The 11,220-nt window shown below is 50.3% G+C and overlaps 1 long non-coding RNA gene across 1 annotated transcript; it reads left to right on the top strand.

The window, feature by feature from the left end:
- The first annotated feature begins 1,430 nt into the window (after positions 1–1,430).
- LOC123616959 (uncharacterized) lies at positions 1,431–10,863 on the top strand. The gene is made up of 4 exons (XR_006725038.2): positions 1,431–3,122; positions 9,075–9,109; positions 9,394–9,490; positions 10,580–10,863. It is a non-coding gene; the product is annotated as an uncharacterized LOC123616959 (long non-coding RNA).
- Positions 10,864–11,220: the final 357 nt, after the last annotated feature.

Raw genomic sequence — 11,220 nt, 5'->3', positions numbered from 1 at the left:
CAGGTGTTCATGTCTGATCCTGGCAGGAATGGATGGATTTAATTTGGTTATGCCTGCCAGGTACCGGGCCCCCCAATTCCCCTCTCCAATATGCAATCCTCCCGGGTCCCCAGCTCCTGTCGGGGGAAACCTTGGCCCCTCACAATTAAATTGCTTTCATTTCCCTTTATGAACTGAAACCTGTTTAAATGACCTGAATTTCTGTATGTTCCAGGGGCAGTTTTTCAGGGGGCCCTTCCCCCCATATTTTTCTCGCTCTCCCGGGTTAAAGAAAACATCGGGAAAACGACAGCAGACGTGCCATTTGCCACCGGAACAGCACAGGTGGGGTTGGGGGTAGGGGGGCCTCCGGAGCTTCTGCTCCCAGTAATACTGCTGAAGCAAGGTCACTCGTCCCCGCGAGGAGATGAAGTGTTGGTAAACGGCGGCTGCTGTCCCACGTGTCTGAATTTATGCAGTCCATCTCCCCGCCATCGCTCTCTCCTTGGTTAAGCTCAGTGAGTAATTTCTGACTGTATTCATTGCCGGAGGAGATATGTCTTCAGCGTTAAGTATCACTAGCTGTGCATTTTGATGTGAGAAATGCAGTCTGCAGTCTATCCCCGACAAGACTGTCAGCGGTCTCGGCTGCGCGGGAGGCGGGGCGCGGAAAGTGGACGCGGCCTCCAGAGAGTTCGCTTCACAGTTCATCTGAGAGGGAACATCTTTTCACATTTGGCTGGCAAGTCCTAGCCTGGGACTGCTCCTTCCTTCAGGGGACGTCCAGGGCCTGCTTTCACTGGGACACGGGGCCTCTGACGGGGCCCTGCCGCCACCTGCTCTCCACTCCCCGCGGGCGGAGCGAGGCCCCAACCTGATGGAGACTGCGCGGCCGGCGGAGCATCGTCCTGAGCAGGTGAGGTGTGATGGCCCGAAGCCCCGGAAGTGGGCAGGTGAGGACAGGTGAGGAGAGGCCGCAGGGAGATGGGGGTGGGGGGCACAGGTCGGCTCTGGTGCTGGGCCCTGCCCTCACGAGGTGAATGGCTTCTCCAAGCCTTTCTCAGGAGGGGACCTGAGCCTCAAGGGTGAGGGGCTGACGCCCCGGGGGTGCGAGTCCTGGGCTGTGCTGAGGGCTGAGGACCACGGCTCTGAAGTGACCCAGGAACCAGATCTGCAGGAACCACTCCTCTGAGGCAGCTGGAGGTGGTGCCCTCCCTCCCTGCTCCCCCTCCCCCACCCCACCTCCTCTCTCAAGGCCACACCCAGGACCAGGAGCTGGGACACAGCAGCCCCTGTGGTCTGGTCGTGCAGGTTTGGAACCTGACACACTGTCCGGTGCTCCTTGCTGTAAGTCTGTGTTCACGAGCCAGGAGGCCCTTAGACGCATGAGCTGGTCCATGAACCAGCCGTAAACCCGCCCTCTGATGAGGCAGTGGGGATGCACGCGGGCTGTGCAGCTGAGTGGTGCGGCCCGGGCCAGCCTACTGAAATGCCCGCTGTGTGACCCCGGGCAGGTGTCCTCACCCCTCTGAGCTCCAGCATCTGTCGATTACAATGTGGGAACCCTACTCCCAACCTGAGAGGTTTGCTGTGGGAGTTGGTTCGACTGTCTGGGACAGGGCAGGTGCCCACTGGTGGGGTGGGAAGCCGTCAGGGTACCCGGTGGCCCCTGGCAGTGATCCGGTCTGTGTCTGTCCCCTGACTGTCGGGAACACTCCCAGCTGCTGCCCTCAGTGGCCCCCAGGCCTGTCCACCAGCAGGGCAGGATGCCCTCACTGCCCAAGTCGGGGGGACGGCGTGGTAGCCCCAGCTTTGGAACTTCGTCTGCACTCAGGGTGTGACGTCTGTTTTATTATTTTAATTTTCCCTGTCCCTGTGAGGGGGCAGCTCACAGCTCCAGGGACACCGGGCTGGGCAGTCACAAGAGGTCAGCATCCCTGTGGCCGGGGGAGAGGTCTGCGGGCTGCCCGCCTCCGCAGCACAGAGGTGCCGTCTGGCTCCAAGCTCGCCCCAACGGATGCAGTTTGAAAACAGCACAGTTCTGAAGCCTCCTGACAAATTTTATGGTGTTTCCTCTCTTGTTCCTTCTAATTTGTGGAAAAATAGCTCTTAACCGTTTATCCACAAAAGGGCTGCCAGAGCCGTGGCTATAAAAACCGCTGGCAGGACAGTTTCTCCCTTTTCCGTAAATGACTGTCCATTAAACACAGACACCCTGGCAAGACAGTTTCCCCATTAAACCCCATCTGGGCGTCCCCTCCTTCCTTCCAAGTGGGTGGGAACATCTCAGGACCTGGGGGCAGAGACCAGGTGATGAGGCTCTGGTCCAGGGGCTCCCCAACCTGGCGCACTTGGGGTCTGACATGCAGACACCAGAGCTGGGCCTGGACGGGCCCTGGCTCTGCTGTCTACGGCATCGCCTCCATGTGCACCGCACCCGGTATCAGCTCCTGCCACGCGGCCCTGGCCCCTGCCGGGCGCTGGACACACAGGGTGGACACGGAGGCGCCTCCCACTCTGTCCGCCAGGCTGAGCCCAGGAGGATGTTCTCGGTGGCTCTGTTGCCTCACGTCCCTCCCACAAATTGAGGAGCAAACAGGCAAAAAGTGAGGGGTCCTATCTCGTGACGTTCCGGAGCAGGGATACTGGGCCCTTGCTCCAGCCGTCACAAGGGTCACGATGGGCCCATGCGTCTGCTCAGCCCCTGTGGTTCAGGTGCGGCTGACTCCTCCACGGAGCCCGGGTGGGCCTGAGACCCAGGGCGGCCACTGCTCCTGGCCGTGATGCTTGTCCTGGGGCTGGTGACACCATGTAAGATCAGGCCCGGTCTGGCCGGTGTCACTGAGAACCACTTCCTCTCCGAGTTCCTGCCAGGGTCACACAGCTGGCGGGGTGAGGGTCTCGAGTGGCTGCTGGCCATCCCTGCCGGCCATCCCTGCGGGCCCTGGGGAGCAGCATCTGAGAGGAACCCTGCTGGGAGACGCAGAGAGCGAGACAGAGTCCATCCAGACCCCAGGATCTGCAGCAGCTGGACCCCGCCTCCCCGGGTGGATGGAGGGTTCCGTGCACAGCCTGCGTGGTCCACACCGAGTCCCTGCCCTTCCTCAGCCGAGACGGGCTCACTGTGTGTCAGAAAAGGCCGGGTACGTCCTTCAATATTGTAGTGTCGCTGGCTGTGAGGGGCAGGGGACAGAGGGAGTTCTGACCTGGTTCCGCAGGTACCCAAGCCCACCCTGTCCTCATCCCTCCTCACAGAATTCGAAGGAGATGGATGGAAGTGATGACACTAAGGGATTCTCCAAAGAGGAAGTTCTGGTTTAATGCATGGTTCCCCATCAAAATGTGTTCCTGTCCAATCAGCTGTATTAAGAGACACACAGACAGCCCAGGGCTGCCCCTCAGGGGTGCAGGGCGGGGGTGGGGCAGAGAGGGGCCACCTGTGCTGCCCTGGGTCCCCGTGGGTGTGGGGTGGGAGTCCGAGGTGCATCCCGCCCTCTGTCCTCTGAACTTGAAAGTCCACTGAATGTCAGCCGCCTGGAACGGAGCCTCAGGCCCCCCATCCTCCCTTCAGCTCTGACCTGACAGGCGGTCAGGGCCCCTGGGGAGTCTGCGAGGCTGCAGGTGGCGGGAGGGGAGAGGCCGGCCCTCCGGCGACCCTGATAAAGGGTTTGCTCAACCCCTGGGGCCACACGAGTCCCAAGGAGCGGTGATGGGGATCAGAATCGTGCCCCTCCCCCCCGCCCCAGGCTGCTGTGCGGGCCGAGCAGAGGGCACTCTGGAAAGCTGTCGGCGGCGGGGCCCTGGCGGGTCCCCGGGGCGGGGTCTCACTGCAGTTGGCTCCGGACGCAGGACGAAGGGGCCTGGGGCAGGTTTATCAGCAGCGGAGGGGCGCTCAGCCCCCCGGGGGGGGGGCGCGGGCGGCAGCTCCGCTCTGAGCAGGACCCGCTCCCACCCGCCCGCCCTGCCCGCCCCCCGCCGGGCGCCCGGCTCTGCGCCCCTTGCTGCATTTCTTAAGATTTTAGTTTTTCCCTCCAACTGAAAGCGTGTTTCACGCACACGATGGAAAATGGAGGAAAAGTGAAAAGAAAATACTGCCTAATCAGTCGCTTAAGAAAAACCCACCACCTTTTGGGCATGTATCTCCTTCTGGAGGTTTCTTTGCACCTAAAAAATAACATGAAAGAGGGGCGGCCCTCGGCCGGGCCGGGTTGGGAGTGTTTCGCGGGCGGTGCCTTCCCAGTCCCGTCGCAGCCCCAGAGGCAGGTGCCGCCGCTGTGCGCGCGAGAAGGCAGAGGTGAGAGCGTTACAAGAAAGTGAACACAGCTCCCTGGGCACTGCCGTAGGTCCTTGTTGTTTTCCCATTTTATGTACAGGCGTGTGTGTCTGTCAGTCCCTAAGCCCTCATTTATCCCTCCCCGCCCTGTCCCCTCTGGTAACCACAGTTGGTTTTCTATGTCCGTGAGTCTGTTTTGGGTTTATAAATAGAATTTGCTTCTTTTTCTTTTTCTTTTTCTTTTTTTTTAAGATTCCACATATAAGTGATACCACATGATATTTGTCTTTCTCTAACTTAGTTCACTTAGTATGATAATCTCCAGGTCCATGCATGTTGCTGCAGGTGGCATTATTTCATTCTTTCTTACGACAGAGTGGTGTTCCATAGTGAGTGTGTGTGTGTGTGTGTGCGTGTGCGCGCGCGCATTTTCTTTATCCAGTCGTCTGTCGATGGGCATTCAGGCTGTTTCCACATCTTGGCTGTGGTAAATAGAGCTGAGGTGCAGGTGTCCTTTTGAATTAGAGTTCCCTCCGGGTATATGCCCCAGAGTGGGATTGCTGGATCATATTGTAAATCCATTTTTAGTTTTTAAAGGAACCTCCATACTGCTCTCCATGGTGGCTGCATCAATTTGCATTCCCGCTAATAGTGCAGGAGGGCCCCCTTTTCTCCACACCCTCTCTAGTATTTATTATTTGTAGACTTTTTAATGACGGCCATTCTGTCTGGTGTGAGGTGACACTTCATTGTGGTTTTGATTTCCATTTCTTTAATAATTAGTGATATTGAGCACCTCTTTATGTGTCTATTGGCCATCTGCATGTCTTCTTTGGAGAAATGTCTATTTATCTTTTGCTCATTTTTTGATTTTTCTTTTCTTTTTTTTTTTTTTTTTTTAGTTAAGCTGTATTAGCTGTTTGTAATTTTGGGAATCATGTCTTTTCATCCTTTTAACAGTGTCTTCTACATAGTAGATGACTTCACTTTCCACAAAACCCAACTGATTATTTCATGGACACACTTGTGTTTAAAAAGCCATCTACAAACCCAGAGTTTCCCAGATTTTGTCCTATGTTATTGTCTAGACGTTTGGTAGCATTTTCACTTAGGTCTATGGTCCATTTTGAGTTAGTTTTTTGTTGTCGTTGTTCTCAATGAAGTAAGGTCTGTGTGCTTCTTTAAAATTTTCTGCATAGACAATCATATCATCTGTAAACAAGGACCATTTTATTTCTTCTTTCCCAACCTATATACATTTTACTTTTTTTTTTTCTTGTCTTATTGCATTAGCTAGGACTCCCAGTACAATGCTGGATAGAAGTGGTGAGAAACTAGACTTGCTGCCTAGCAGGGAGCACAGAGTGGTTCACGGTATCCCCTCACCCACGTTTTAACATCCATGGGGTCATTTGTGATTATTCTTCTTTCATTTCAAATATCAGTAATTTGTGTCTGTCTTTATTTCTTGTTTAGCCTGGATAGAACTTTATCACTTTTATTGATCTTTTCAAAGAACCGGCTTTTAGTTTCATTGATTTTCTCTATTTCCTGTTTTCAGGTTTATGATTTCTGCTCTAACTTTTATTATTTCTTTTCTTCTGCTTACCTTAGATTTGATTTGCTCTTCTTTTAAGAGTTTCTTATGGTAGTAGCTCAGATGATTGATTTTCCATCTTTCTTCTTTTCTGATATGTACATTCAATGCTATAAATTTCCCTCTAAGCATTTAGAAATGTTTAAAAATTTCTCTTTAGATTTGTTTGATCCGTGTGCTATTTAGCAGTGTAATGTTTACTCTCTAAATATTTTGAGATTTTCCAGCTAGTTTTCTGTTATTGATTTCAAGTTTAATTCCATTGTGGTGTGTGAGAATACTTTCTATGGTTTACATTCTTTTAAATGTACTAAGGTGTGCTTTACGGTCCGGACTGTCTATGTTGGTTAATGCCCCACATGAACTTGAGAAGAATATGTATTCTACTGCTGCTGGGTGAAGTGTTCTGTAAACGTCAATTAGGTCCAGTTGATAGATAGCGCTGTTCAGTTCAACTATGTCCTTTCTGATTTTATGCCTGCAGGACCTATCGGTTACTGATAGAGGGGTGTTGATTTTCCAACTCTTAAAAGTGGGTTTGCCTGTTTCTCCTTATAGTTGTGTCAGTTTTTAACCTCACATGTTTTGACACTGTTGTTAGATTCTTCAGTATTTGTGAAGAATTGATCTTTTCATTGTTATGTAATACTTCTCTCTATTCCTGACACCTTTTCCTATTTGCCTTTGTTTAAAATTAATATAGCTATTCAAGCTTTTGATAAGTATCATCATGGTATATCTTTCTCCATCCCTTGATTTTTTAATATATCAGTGTCTCCTTTTAAACTAGGCTTCCTGTATGTAATATGTAGTTGGGTCTTTTTTGAATCCACTCTGACAATATTTGCCTTTTAATTTGCTTATTCAGAATATTCACATTTAAAGTCATTATTGGCACAATTGGATTAATATTTACCATGTTTGAAACTCTTTTCTATTCATTGCATTTGTCAGTTGTTTCCATTCTTTTAAAATCTTACTCTCTCTTTTTTTTTTTCTGCTTTCCCTGGTTTTTAACTGAGTATTTTATTATTCTATTTTCTGTTCTCTATTAACATTTCAATTATGTTTTTTTTAATTAATGGTTTTCCTAGAGTTTGCAATAGACATTTACAACTAATCTAAGGCCACCTTCAGACAACATTATGTCAGCACCACATGGGCAGTGTAGGTTTCTTATAACAGAGTATTATGAATTCTTCTCTCCCATTTTTTATAACATTGCTGTCATTCATTTTATTCATATGTTATAATCACCTAATACATTGTTTCTACTATTACTTTGAACAGTTCTTTCTTCCTTTCCTTCTTTCTTTCCTTCTTTCTTTTTCTTTCTTTCTTTCTCTTTCTTTCTTTCTTTCTTTCTTTCTTTCTTTCTTTCTTTCTTTCCTTTCTTTCTTTCTTTCTTTCTTTCTTTCTTTCTTTCTTTCTTTCTTTCTTTCTTTCTTTCTTTCTTTCTTTCTTTCTTTCTCTTCTTTCCTTCCTTCCTTCCTTCCTTCCTTCCTTCCTTCCTTCCTTCCTTCCCTTCTTTCTTTCTTTCTTTCTTTCTTTCTTTCTTTCTTTCTTTCTTTCTTTCTTTCTTTCTTTCTTTCTTTCTTTCTTTCTTTCCTTTCTTTCCTTTCTTTTGCAGGGGGAGGTAATTAGGTTTGTTTACTTACTTTTTGATGGAGATTCTGGGGATTGATCCCAGGATGAACAGTTGTTTCTTAAAATGAAGAATAAGAAAAATAAAGAATTTTATTTTACCTATTTTTTTCTCTGATGTCCTTTATTTATGTAGATCTGAGTTTCCGATCTGTATAACTTTCTTTCTCTCTGAAAAACGTCTTTTGCATTCACTGAGGGCAGGTCTTCTGTTGACAAATTCCCTCATGTTTTGTGGTCTGAGAAAGGATTTCTCCTTTACATTTGAAGGATACTTATGCTGAATGCAGAAATCTAGGTTGGTAGATTCTACTTTCAACACCTTAAATATTTGACTCCAATCTCTTCTTACATGCATGGTTTCTGATTAGAATTCTGATATATTTCTTATCTTTATTCCTCAAAGGGTAAGCTTTTGTTTCTTTCTGGTTTCCTTCAAGAGTTTCTCTTGATTTCCTGCAGTTTGTATATAACATGCTTGTGTGTAGAGTTTTGGTATTTATCTTACTGAGTGTTTCCTGAGCTTCCTGGATCTATGGTTTGGTATCTGTTACTAATTTTGGAAAATCCTTAGCCAGAATTACTAAAAATATTTCATATTTTCTAGCCTCTCTTTTGCTTATCTTTCTGCTATTCCCATTATACACATTCAACTCCCTTTGTGGTTGTTTCATAGTTCTTGGATATTCTGTACCACTTTTTTCATATACTTTTTCTCTTTGGATTTCAGTGTTAAAGTTTTATTGACCCATTTTCAAGATCATCTATGCTTTCTTTGGCCACGTCTGCTCTATTTTGGTGGCTCACCAGAGGCATTTCCTTATTTCTGTTAAAGTGTTTCTGATTTCTATCACTTCCCTTTGACTTCCTCAGACTTCCCGTCTCTTTTGTTAAATCGCCCACCTGTTCTTGAACGTTGTTTCTTTTTCCACTAGAGCCTTAATCATGGATGTTTTAGATCCCGGGCCTGATAATCCCAGAGTCTGTGCCGTATCTGAGTCAGGGTTTGATGCCTAACTTTGTCTCCTCAGACTGTGTTTTCCTTGGCTTTTGGCAAGACTCTCCATTTTTTTCTAGAAAGATGGAAATGGTACAGCTGGTAATAGGGACTGAGGACGCCAGGCTTTAGTGTAAGGTTTTACGTTACTCTGCCTAGGGGCTGGGCTGTGTGTAGTGCTTCTGATTTCCTGGTTCATTTGTTGTGTCTTCTCCTGTTGTCTTTGGGTTTACCTAAGAATTTGTTAAATAGAGTCTGTGGTCTGCAGCTCCTTCCGCTGTCACCCCTGCTGTCATATCGGAGCCCTGCCGGTGGTAAGGCACTGTGTCGGGACGTGTTCTACGGTCTTATGATGAAATTTCAGGTTTCGTTATTGTGCCTAAGTTCTTGAGCTGTGACCCTCAGAGTGTTTTTCAGTCTTTTTTTATCCTCCTCTTAGTGAGACTAGAGGCCGAGAGGTCACATAAGGCTCTGGCAAAATGGTTCCCCGTGAGGGTAGGCTTGGTACTGAGCAAACCCACCGCGTGTATTCGGTTACTTTTCCCTTGTCCTTCCCTGATAACTAATATTTCTTTCATCTTCAGATCTTCACTCTGAGACCCAGCTGGAGCTGCTGGAGGTAAAGTCTACAAAAGACTGAGCCCCTGGCGAGCCCGCACCCACCCTCCAGAGCTCCATCAGTCACTGTTTAAGTGTCCCGCCAGTTCCGGGCTCCGCTGGCTCCTGTTCCCAGTGGGCTGACCTCAGTTGTGACGCTCAGCCTCCCCTGTCTCTCCAGTTGTCAGGGAGATAGCTTGCCCTGGGACCTCAACTCTCCTATGGAGCTAAGTGTTTGATTTTCAGTTTACTCCATTTTTTCTTATTGTGAAAACTAGAGTAATGACCTCCAAGCTCTTTTCTTAGGAGGTGAAGCTGGGAGTCTCTCCGTGTGTTTTCACAAAAGCGCCACATGTAATTACACCAGCCCAGCAGGTGCTTCACTGCAGCCCTCGGGTAGGAGGTGAGAGATGCTCACGACTGGTCCGAGGCCCCTTGCTGGTGACATGCCTTTTGCCCTCCTTCCTTCCTGGCCTGATGGAGGGTTGGGGACAGAATACCATGAAAACAGCAGCAAATGGTATAGCTCACAGGCTGATTACAATGTTGTCGGTGGTAAATCTTTCTCAGATGTAATTCTCAGTGGTTCCTCAGCAGAGCCAGCGTCAGCCCTAGTTAAAGACTCAGGACCTGTTGGGACTGTGTCTGTAAGTGACCTCGTGGGAGTGATGGGAGGCGGAAGGAGTCAGGCTCTCTCCCTGGGGACAACCACACCTGTTCAGCAGGTGGATTGCACGTGGGCACGCAGGGAAGGAAGCCACAGGGGCGGAGCGCGGTGACTTCTATCTGAGCATCCAGCCTGACTGGTGCTGTCCGTCCAGCAGGCCTCATGCGGGTCCCTCCCCTGAGCTCCTCACCACCTCCCTGCTGGCACGTCCAAGGTGTCACAGCCCCTAACCACGCTGCTGCGACCACCTCTGTCTGGGTCGCCTGCCCCTCCTGCCCTTTACTCTAATTCTCTCACAGTGGCCAGGGCAATCTTTAAGAGGAAAGATTGGATAATGCTATTCACTCCCTCAAAACAGCTCCCCACATCCCTAAACTGGAACCCAAGCACCCCCCTGGTTGGTGAGGCCCGACCATCCCTGCCACCGTCCTGTGTTCTAACCACATGGCCTTCCTGCCTCTCCTCAGTCTCCAAGCTCTTCTTTCTGCCGGTGGTGTTGTCCCAGCCTGGCCCTCTGCCCGAGTGGCTTTCCCTCAGCCTCTGTGCTCCTGGCCCCGGTCTACTCCGCTCTCTGCTCCCACGGCCCTCTTCTTCTGGGTCCCCCTCCCAGCCACCCACCGTGGGTGCCCCCGTCCTCCTCGACCTGGACCCTCTCAGCCTCCACCCCGCTGGCCCCCGTGCAAAAGGAAAGTGCCCCCTTAATCACACATGTCAGGGACAGAGCCACGCGGGCCACACCCGTGCCCTGTATGTGCGGTTACGTGTTTCTTCACGTCTCTCTTCGCCTTCAGAAAGTAAATGTCTTTCTCACCTCTGAGTTTTCAGGACCTGGACTGTATCGGACCCACCCCAGGCCTTCAGAACCTACTTGCGGAGGAAGCTGGGAGAGGCTGCTGTCTTTGGGGGTGGCTGGGACCCCACAGGAGACGAGACCCCCTGAGTGGGCGTGGGCTTCGGGACGAAAGCGTCCCACACTCCCTGCAGGCACTCCCACGCCTCCCGAGGGCACAGCGGATGCTGTCTCCGGGGCCCCCCGGCTCTGAGAAGGCAGGGGGAAGCAGCAGCTCCTGGGAGGGGGCAGGAGAGTGGGGGAGAATGTTAAGCCAATAAAAAACCCCTTTTACATTTGCGGCTGTAAAACTTTATAGAGATTTCTCAACACACGACATGAATAATAACCATGCTTCCTTTTCAGTAATTGCCAAGGCCACGCCGCCCGTGAGGCCCTCGCAGGCCGGGTAATTCCTGGGCGCCGGCCCCGGGCAGGAGGCCCCGCGGAAGGAGCGCTGGGCGTCCAGGCCGGCCTGGGAATCGGGCGGCCGCTTTCAGGGGGAGCCAGCTGGGGACCCGCCCGCCCAGCCCCCTTAGTGGGGACAGCAGGGGCGAGGCTGCTGGGCCCGGGCCACAGCAACCTCCAGCGGCAGGAATGAGATTGCTCCGGCTTGTTCCAGAAACTTCTCCTCCAG

This window comes from Camelus bactrianus, chromosome 12, assembly GCF_048773025.1.
Source record: "Camelus bactrianus isolate YW-2024 breed Bactrian camel chromosome 12, ASM4877302v1, whole genome shotgun sequence".
Classification (NCBI taxonomy): domain Eukaryota; kingdom Metazoa; phylum Chordata; class Mammalia; order Artiodactyla; family Camelidae; genus Camelus; species Camelus bactrianus.
The sequence above is the reverse complement of the archived record's forward strand: the minus strand, read 5'-3'. Positions and strand labels throughout refer to the sequence as shown.